General features: G+C 40.5%; 1 long non-coding RNA gene across 1 annotated transcript; it reads left to right on the forward strand.

Moving 5' to 3' along the window:
• Positions 1-419: 419 nt before the first annotated feature.
• LOC309531073 lies at positions 420-5,107 on the forward strand. Its single transcript, XR_014219054.1, has 3 exons — positions 420-811; positions 1,906-1,972; positions 4,885-5,107. It is a non-coding gene; the product is annotated as an uncharacterized lncRNA (long non-coding RNA).
• The last annotated feature ends 1,918 nt before the right edge of the window (positions 5,108-7,025 follow it).

Consider the following 7,025-nt stretch of genomic DNA (forward strand, 5'->3'; position numbering starts at 1 on the left):
GCAGATATTTGGGGGGAACTTTCATTCCTCGCTACTATGAGCTGAATAAAGAACATGAAATCCACACTCGACTCCGAGTATATTTCAAAGGCTAAGCAGCTGGAAGCAGCCATGTGTGCCTTTCTTCCCACTACATCAGGAGAGCTCAGTGCTTACGTCCAGGGTAGGAATTGGTACTGCCAACCCTATTCTGACTACCCATTTAATTAGTGGTAGACTGAAAGCAAAAATCAGGCTTTAATAAGACAACAAGATTATGGTGAAAATGTGAATCTATATCGTTATAGGTTTCGTATCCATGAATCCCTTCCAGGTCTGTGATCCACTGGAGTTTAGAATCTAGCAGAAGCCACTGAACCAGTTCTACTAGCCTCTTTGTGAGTAATGGCCTTTGCTGGCCACTTAAGTGCTCTCATCAGCATATCACAGAGCGAGCTATGTTGCCATAGTGACAACTAAATGATGGTGCTCTCCAGGAAGTGGCTAGACTTTTCTCCACCCCCTTCACCAGGCTAGCTGGTGTTATCCCAGGGTGGGGAACCGTAGGCCAAAGTGGAGTGTATGTGCAGTGAGTTTTGGCTGATGCTGGAATCTGGAGACACAGAGGTTTGTCTCGGTCTGTGCTGGACCCAAAGCTGTGGCTTGGGGGATCTCCCTGGAAATCTAACTGGGAGGGCAAAATCTGCTGGAGTGTGGATGCTGTGAGCCCTCCCAGCCTATGCTCGGGTTGCATATATGTGTAAATAGAACTATGCATCCTGAAGACACCACAGCCTCCGTTGATCTTCATTCCAAGGAAACCAAACCCAAGGTAAGTGCTGGAACTCAGGGAGTCTCTCACCATTCAGAGATTGGGGCGCATGCAACTGTGTTGAATTGAAAATGGCTTCTTTCCCTCAAAGCTCAAGGAAGAACTTTTTAGTTTGGGTATGTTTCTCATATTGTGTCATGTTTTATAAGGTCTAGTGTGAGGAGATGTTGTCTGGACAGCTGGCATGGGAGGAGCAGCCCTGCCATTTATCTTGCCTCCCCACCTCCCCCTTTATCTGTGTGGAGGCTCTCCGAGGGCCAGATGTTAACAAATTACCTTAATTATTCCCACACCCCATTCCTTTGGTGTGGCTCTGTACCACACCATATGCACCTCTGTAGGAGTCAAGTTGTAAATGAAATTCCCAAAGTTCACAGCTCAGAAGGTGATGGAAAGTGCGTTTGAAAGCAATGCCCTTAGAGGCCATATATTCTGAGCTTTGTCAGGCATAAGTACCACAATCTGCATGGCTGCAACAGTGTAGGCAATGTCTTAATTACTATAATTAGCCCTGAATCAAAGCCTATCATTGGAAGCATAATAAGCCCTGAGCACAATAAGTTACATTCTAAAATAGCTGGCTGGGGAAAAAATAAAGACAATTTGGTATACACAAATGAGAAGCAAAGAGGTGCTAAGTACTTCATTTAATTTACACTTAAAATTAGTAGTAGCTGTGGCTTGATCTCTGTGCTTGATGCTCTATTCAGTAGACTGAAGAAGGGATCTCCTGTTATCCCTTAAAATCACGCATTAAACTACTTACTGAATACATATTTCACTCTTCTGCGCATTTCTTGCATTCAGAATTATTCTGGGTTTTTTTTTCTTGCTTCTTCCTGACCACTTTCCAGTTTTTTCTATTCCCCTTCTTCAATGTGAATAATGATTGCAATCCATAACTTCATTCCTATTTGTTCTACTTTGACCTAACTTTTTATATAATCTGGAAACATGTCCCATGCAACCTAAACCCTTTGTGGGACCTTAGGTAACCTTCTTGCTTTACATTATTCATGCTTTGTGGATTAACAAACATAGGCAGTTTGCACTGTGAGCAAATTAATTCTCCCATCTACCATTTTTTATTTCAGAAGAAGCGAGACAGAGAGGAGCTATGAATGCCTCAGAAGAAGAAGAGTCTGAATGGGAACATAAAAGGTTGTAGTTCTGTCATAAACTCAAAACCGTCTCCTATTATCAAAGGTCAAAAACATTATCCACATGTCAGCCAAATTTATAAATACGCTCTCCATGGAGCTGAACCTAAAGTATGAAATAAATAGTACACTGGGAGCTATAAAGATGAATTAGGAGCATGGGAACCTGAAACTCTTAGTTTAATTGCTCCATTAGGCAAGAAAAGGGGTGATGTTTCCACATTTATGCACAGGAAATTTGGGGATTATTTTTTTTTTTAAAAAACCATGAAATTATTGTACAGCTTTTAAAGCAGAATGTCAATGGGCTACAACACAGATTGCCCAATGGGGAGTGCCAAAGTTTTAGAATTTACCACACAACAAGATAGTTGTATTGGTTGCTGGCTGGTGGCTGCTTAGCGATTGGAAATCATCTTAATTACCATCAGAAAATGCTATAATTCAGATATACAAAACTGTATTCTTCTCCCACCAAATCATGGAATTCAGCATGAAATGGATGGAAAATGTTAAAAAAAAAGATGCAAGTGAAATTTTTGGACAGCGCTAGGCAAAGTACCTAAAGTCAATTAAAAAAACAAAGCACACACGTTTCTAAAACAGCAAAGCATCTTCAGAATATAGGTGATTTTGAACAGCAGTGGGCTTTATCCTTTCCCCACATTTATGGAATAACCACAAACATACCAACACATACCCTGGAAGTGGAGTCACCAAGCTTCTGAATTTTACTGCACAGAAATGAGCAGTCTGTTCTTTCTTGTTCCTGCTAAAGACCACAGGCCAGATTGCTCTCAGAAGAAGTGGGTACTTTCTCCATGGAGCCCACAAGTGCAGGGTGACTCACACAATGTGGATATTTTCTCACTGAGAGACAATTACTGCCATCATAGCAGCACTTGGGCAGCACTAATTATATTAATTTCAGAGCAATATTACTAGTATGGCTTTCCTTCTGGCTGAGTGCGGATGCAATTTCCTTTTTCTGTCAAGAAATCCCTGAACACCACCACACACACTTTCACAAAACCACAATTCCCAGGAGTCCGTGTGCAGAGGCAAGGACCACTATCAACCCACAGTTTGAAGCTGTGATGTAGATATTACCAGGGTGAAAAATCACCTGTACATCAATGGATATAACACAGTAGCTTCTTGACCTAATTGTGTACATGGGGCAAGATCAGCGCAGAACAACAAGCCACTCTTTGACTGTGGGAATCAGACCCTTGGGAGCAAGCAAATATTTGAGTTTGCTTACATTAATTTGTGTGATGAGGTTAACATGAATTTCCCCAGGAGGCTTGCATGATGTGCTTCAAAACAAAACAAAACCCTAGAGACAGAAACCATTCAGGGCCAAAATAGATATGATGTGTGAATACAATTAACTTGTGCATTATTATTTTTTGTTATATATATAGCAGCCACAGCATGGTCTGAGTAGCCTCAGGACTACAAGGTTGGCAGGAGAGGAAGGTTAACTCTTTCCCTGCCAGGAAAAACTGTAATTCAATGCAAACCTCCGTTAGTGCCAACAGTAGATTCCTGTGGATTCAAGTAGCAGCTTCAAAGAGGCAAAGAGGTTAGGACCATAGCAAGGAGACAAAAAAATAAGCTTCCCCCCACCATCTTCATAGTTCAGAGGGTATTTAGGTCTTCCCACAGTTGCTAGTCACATTTTAAAAAAATCACTTTAATTGCACTTATGCACTTAGGCAATTACAGTGGTACCTTGGTTCTCAAACACCTTGGTACTCAAACACCTTGGAACCCAAAGACTTCAAATCCAGAAGTAAGTGTTCCAGTTTGCAAACTTTTTTTAGAAGCCGAACATGCTCCGTTTTGAGTGTTACGCTTCCAAATTGAGTGCCACACTTCTGTTTTGAGTGTTACTCTGAGGTCTGTCTGTTTTTGCTATTTATTTTGCGTTTTGTTTTTGCAGCTCTCTTTGTTTTTGTGACTGTGTGGAACCCAGTTCAGCTACTGATTGATTGGTTGTGTGACTGCAGTACATTGTTTACAGCTTTCATTCTATTGATCAATGGTCTTGTTAGACAGTAAAATTCATGTTATATTGTTATTTTAGAACTTGTTTTTAAAAGTCTGGAACGGATTAATCCATTTTGCATTACTTCCTATGGGAAAGCACACCTTGGTTTTGGAACGCTTTGGTTTTGGAAGGGAATTCCAGAATGGATTAAGTTTGAGAACCAAGGTACCACTGTAACTTGTTTGGCCCTTAATCTCACATGATATCCCACATTACTCCCCCACATCAGATTATTCAGTTTCCAAAATGGCAGATAGTAGAGGGGATATTGTATGGATTGATGTTTAGTAAAATGTTCCTTCTTCATTTGTAACCTTTTATTTACAATTTAGAGCATAATACCAATAACAGTTGACTGTATCCATTATTAGGAAATCTACCTGTCACCATGGTCCACGTTTAAGATATTCATTCATTCATTCATTCATTCATTCATTCAGGGAGCTGTATGACTGGTTCCTTCAAATCAATATGTGAAATTTCTCTTCTTAACCATTGCTTTCTCTTTATGGTCATTATACCAAAGTGGCAACATATTTTAGCCTTCCTGAAAACAGGAAGACTCCACATCTTGCTTCTCAACTACCATTTTCTGCGTTTGTTCATCTGAGCACTGGATAAAAGCAGGGCTGATTTTTTGGGGTATCACTTATTAAACAAAAGAATAAATGAAGAAACTTCCCCTTGGTTCACTGCAGCACATCAGGGATGAAAATGTTCACTAACCCTTACCCTTCTGCAAAGTATGTTGTGAAATATAATGGCAGGTATTATTAGCATAATTACAAAGACCCACTTTTAAATTGCTGCTATCAAGTAAAAGGATTACTCATGCATCTATAATATTTTCCTTAAAGCATCTTGGAAGAATGCACAACTCAGCACAATCTTAGCTGTCTCTTAATTATGTTCTACACATATCACTACAGAGAGAATTGGGAATGAATCGCAATTTCAACTGGTGCAAGATTTGAAGCATCATTAAACCAAAAGTCTTTAAAAAAGAGCCATATTGTACACTGGCCAATGGACAAGTAATGGGTTTGCAAATAAATCTACATTTTATAATTATTGCTCAAATGTCGCAGTACTGCTGTGTGTGATCTTGTGCTAACGATGCTTTTTAAAACACACACACATAATGTTTTTTTTAACACTAAGAAATTTAATCTGGAATTAATGCCAGTTTACAGCTCTGGGTCATCCTTCAAATTGTTCTATCTTCCATAACAGGATTTCTGGCCAGGAGTGCGCTAGCATCCCCTTTCTAGATGTTAACAACCATTATTCTATGCGTGCATGTATGTATGTATGTACAGTGGTACCTCGGGTTAAGTACTTAATTCGTTCCGGAGGTCCATTCTTAACCTGAAGCACCACTTTAGCTAATGGGGCCTCCTGCTGCCGCCGCACCGCGGGAGCACGATTTCTGTTCTCATCCTGAAGCAAAGTTCTTAACCCGAGGTAATATTTCTGGATTAGTGGAGTCTGTAACCTGAAGCGTATGTAACCTGAAGCATATGTAACCCGAGGTACCACTGTTTGTATGTTTATTTTTTAAAAAGTCTTACTGTGTTAAGGATTGCAGTCTATGTAGCCTTCTAAATTGACTACATTCCTCTCATTTTCAGAGTACTTTGAGAGTTAGTGTGCAGTTAGATTTTTCTAGCACTTTGCAGATTTCTGCAAAAAGGTTTCACTAGCCATGGAATTCTTACCAAGGTTTTCTTACACTCAAGTTTGCTTGCTTGAAAAACACACACAGAGAGAATGTTAAAAGTGCAGCAAATTCAAGTAAAATTCTGGTGTTCTTTTTCTAACTAGATAATAAAATTGTAAGCATGTCATAATGCTGTAATTTATGTTGCTGCCCAACAAGTACTCATGTGAACTACAGCATAATGAGAGAACAGAGGTACTGCAGGGGGAGGAGGATGGAAATGTCAACAGGGAGGCAGGCAGGCGGCTCATATGAGTGGGTGGTAGCCCAAAGAGGTAAGCAAGTGAGTGGGTGGGTGGCTCAGATGTACAGGTAAGCGAGTAGGTGGCCCAGGTGGGCTTGGCAAGGGAAGCAACCAGGGGGTGGCAGACCCAATTGAATCTATTAAAACCTTGGTAAGAATTCCATGCCTAGGGAAATCTCTTTGCCTAGCCCTAATAAATACCAATGGTTGACTACCTATTGATGTAATCCAACTCCCATCAGCCCCAATCATCTTGGCCAACGGTCAGGGATGATGGGAGTTGTAGTCCCGTATCATCTGGAGGCCCACAGTTTCTCTAGCCCGTGGTTTAAAGGATCCACCTGAAAAGGCAGGTTTAGAGTACTCTATTTCCTTTCACCATCTTCTTATAGACAAGAACAGTTTATCTAATAGAAATGGACATGCTCAAGCCTCCTTTCCAGCAAATCTATAAATCCACCTTAAACAGCAGCATTTTAAGGATAGACAGTTGGGTGGCAGACCTTGGCAGGAATGTAGATTAACACAGTTCCAAAGAGGCAAAGGGCCAGGAAAACAGGCTGAATAGTTCATAGATGCCTTGTGGAGGAACAATTATGCTCCTGGTATATCCAATGCAAGTGCAGTCAAGCCATTATCTTTCAGTAGACATTCTAAATTATGCATCTTTATTCACAACATGTGCAATGTCATTTTAAATGGCCAATCCTTTAAAAAACAGCGGTGATAAGGGTTAAGGGGCAACAACTGTATGTGGCTGTGGGGAGGTCCAAATTCCCATTTCTGGAATGGATTGGGAGGATTCAGATGAAAGCTGAGAATAAGTTTGATTTGAGCCTGTTCATGTCTTATCCAAACCTACAAACATATCTGCAGTCTTAAAAGCTTTCTCTCTTGTAATAAGAATCCTTTGCCTGTCATAGCGAAAGCACCATCAGTGCAGACTGAGTGATGCCATTCACGTGGAATGTTATTATCTCTTAAAAGATTATTATAAAGATAAAACCCTTGTTCAGAGGCTGCAGGCTTGGTCT

The sequence above is a fragment of the Podarcis vaucheri genome (assembly GCF_965113315.1).
Source record: "Podarcis vaucheri genome assembly, chromosome: 4".
Taxonomy (NCBI): domain Eukaryota; kingdom Metazoa; phylum Chordata; class Lepidosauria; order Squamata; family Lacertidae; genus Podarcis; species Podarcis vaucheri.